Source organism: Mus caroli, unplaced genomic scaffold (genome assembly GCF_978045245.1).
Source record: "Mus caroli unplaced genomic scaffold, Mus_caroli_1 scaffold_3, whole genome shotgun sequence".
NCBI lineage: Eukaryota > Metazoa > Chordata > Mammalia > Rodentia > Muridae > Mus > Mus caroli.
The window spans coordinates 35,113,900-35,117,511 of NW_028227258.1; the positions used below are offsets into that span (position 1 = coordinate 35,113,900).

The 3,612-nt window shown below is 37.4% G+C and overlaps 1 pseudogene; it reads left to right on the plus strand.

Moving 5' to 3' along the window:
• The first annotated feature begins 875 nt into the window (after positions 1-875).
• LOC110291919 (glyceraldehyde-3-phosphate dehydrogenase pseudogene) lies at positions 876-1,889 on the plus strand (annotated as a pseudogene).
• Positions 1,890-3,612: the final 1,723 nt, after the last annotated feature.

Genomic DNA, 3,612 nt, shown 5'->3' on the forward strand with positions numbered 1-3,612 from the left:
ATAAAACTACTACTATCTAAAAGGTCATGAATATTTGAAATTATTTTTCTTATTGAGAACAAACATTTATATCTCCTAGGAGAATATAATTTTAAATTGTTCACAATTAATATTGAAGTATTTTTGAGGACCCTGAACTAATGATTAACAAAGAAATATACTATTTTCTTCTAAGCATCCTTGTAGCATTTTGAGCATATTTTGTTTCACTTAGAGCTTCAGATGAAAATTTATCAAAGTTTTACATCACATCAGCTTTGCTTTATTTAGCGACAGACAGACACACTGAGCAAGTTTATGTCTGTGAAAATAAGTTCCACATCAGTCAAACGCTGTGTGAACTTGAAGAAATAATTCATCTGTGGAGGATGAGAGAAGTAACGTGCTCTCTACTTCAGAGACCCGAGGACTGGAATAAAATAAAGTGTTTATTAAATGGTCACTCCTCTTGTATTACTTAAGTACTCATTTATGACAAGGAAGAGAACATAATAGAATCTGACTAGAACATGATGTGCTATGAAAAATGATGTGTGTGACAAGCAAAAAAATCACTAAGTTAAGATTATTTATACTTCTGTAACATATCTTTCTGAAGGATGTTTTATCGTATCAGTTCCAATTCTTTGTCACAACTGAAATTATGATCCTCATAACATACATCAACCAACACATGCCTACACATATAATGCACTTACACATGTGCATTTTTTGCATATACAAACCTACACAGAAACACACACGTATATACAGTACACACATATACAAGAATGCACACATATGTTTTCATAGAATATACACACACTCTTTGCTCCTCCCTGTTCCAGGGACATCTGCATCTTCTTGTGCAGTGCCAGCCTCATACACTAGACAAGATGGTGAAGGTTGGTGTGAATGGATTTGTTAGTATTGGGTGCCTTGTTACCAGGGTTGCCTTCTACTCTGCTTCTGGCAAAGTGGAGATTGTTGCCATCAGCCACTCCTTCATTGACTTCAACTACATTGTCTACATGTCCCAGTATGACTCCACCCATGGCAAATTCAATGACACAGTCAAGGTTGAGAATGGGAAGCTTGTCATCAATGGGAAGCCCATCATCATCTTTCAGGAGCAAGATCCTGCTAACATCAAATGGGGTGATGCTGGTGCTCACAGTATGTCATGGAGTCTACTGGCATCTTCACCACCATGGAGAAGGCCGGGGCCCACTGGAAGGGTGGAGCCAAAAGGATCATTATCTCTTCCCCTTCTGCTGATAGCCCCATGTTTGTTATGGTTGTGAACCACGATAAATTTAACAACTCTCTCCAGATTGTCAGCAATGCATCCTGCATCACCAACTGCATAGCCCTCCTGGCCAAGGTCATCTTTGGCATGACAACTTTGGCATTGCAAAAGGGCTCATGACCATGGTCCATGCAATTGCTGTCACTCAGAAGACTTTTGATGGCCCTTCTGAAAAGCTGTGGCATGATGGCTGTGGGCTGCTCAGAACCTTATCCCTGCATCCACTGGTGCTGCCAAGGTTGTGGGCAAGGTCATCCCAGATTTGAACAGGAAGATCACAGGCATGGCCTTTCATGTTCCTACTCCCAATGTATACATTGTGGATCTAACTTGCCACCTGGAGAAACCTGCCAAGTATGACGACATCAAGAAGGTGATGAAGCAGGTGCCCGAGGGCCCATTAAAGGGCATTCTGGGCTACACTGAGTATCAGGTTGTCTCCTGCAACTTCAACAGCAGCTCTCTCTCTTCCACCATTGATATTGGGGCTGGCGTTGCTCTCAATAGCAACTTTGTAAAGTTCATTTCCTGATATGACAAAGAATACAACTACAACAACAGGGTGGTGGACCTCATGGCCTATATGGCCTCCAAGGAATAAGAAACCATGGACCATCCACCTCTGCAAGGACACTGAGAGCAAAAGAGAGGCCCTTGGTTGCTGAGGAGTCCCTATCCCAACTTGGCCCCCAACACTGAGCATCTCCCTCACAATTTCCATAGCAGACCACCATAAAAACAGGAGGGGCCTAGGAAGCCCTCTCTACTCTCTTGCATACCATCAGTAAAGTTCACTGCACCCCAAAAAAGAACACATGCACACACACATATTCCAACACATTCAGATTGTCTAATCTGAACTCCATTTTGAAAGTATGATATACGTAGTACAATAAGGTATGTGGGAAAACTATAATTCATTAGATATTTTGAAATGTATGCCCTCTTAATGCTTTTTAATGCTATTTTATCTTTCTTTACCTTATCATGTATATTTTAGAATTGTGTTATATAAAGCATTATAAGACTCAAAATCTGGTCTTTTGTTGTTGTTGATCAGAAACTGAATTTACAAAATTGTGTGCATATTTCTATGGCTTACAGGAGAAGAGATTTATTTCCCTTTTGCTTGTGATTAAATTCTAGAGTTTCCATTTTTCTTTTACTCCTTTATCTCTGGATTTCTCATGCATTTCCCAGGAGAAGAGTAAAATCTCATAAAACAAAATGTATTATATTCTAATGTCTCTTTATTCACATTTTTCCACAATTCAATAATGATTTTAGGGTAAATTACTAATGGATATGAAGTTGATGGAAATTGACAATATTTATTCAATAAGGGAGTCACAAGACAGCTATAAATCAAATTATCTCAACATAATCTTTTTATTTAAAACTCCTTGCTGTAGATAAGTGTTTTCATGGGTGGCCAATAAAACAATCAACAAAATTGCACCTGTGAGAGACAGTATCCAAGATGGAGAGACACATCAAACTATCCAATTTTTTATGTCAGGTGGGAATAAGTGGATCAAAGTTTAAATTAAAATATATTTTAGAGCAATGCAGAAATATATATTTTTTTTTCACTTAAGTAATCATTGTGGATTTTGCACAGAAACTTATCAATGATACAGACATAAAATAGTAATTTCAGAACAGAAAATGCCAAGTCTTTTTTAATGTACTTTATGTGATTAAAATATGACCATGTTGATATTTTATAAATCTATGCTAAAACCAGACAAAATATAATAAAACTGAAAATACACCCTATAAAAGATTTATTTAATTAGACTGTGCCCTAGTGTTGGAGTATGGCTTAGTTGTTAGGAACTTGAGCTGCTTTCCAGAGGACCTAATGTTATATCCTAGCATCCACATCAGGTGTCTTACAATGATGACCTGTAAGTCCAGTTCTAGATAACTTGGCGCCTCTTTTAGCTTCCATGGCATCTGTACTCACAAGCAGATACAGAGATACACACTATAAACTTAAGTTAAAAAATTTTAAAAATCTAATATTAAAAGTGTTCTGCACATATTTTATAATATTTAAAAAATAGTGTGAAATCGATTTAGAAGATTCAATGTAGTTTAAAGCCTTCACATTTTATTAAGCATAAAGTTAATTTTGTAAACTTAAAAATTGAAATAAAGCTGGGCATGGTGGTGCACGCCTTTAATCCCAGCACTCTGGAGGCAGAGGCAGGCAGATTTCTGAGTTGGAGGCCAGCCTGGTCTACAAAGTGAGTTCCAAGACAGCCAAGGCTATACAGAGAAACCCTGTCTCAAAAAAAGAAAAAAAAAACAAAAAAACA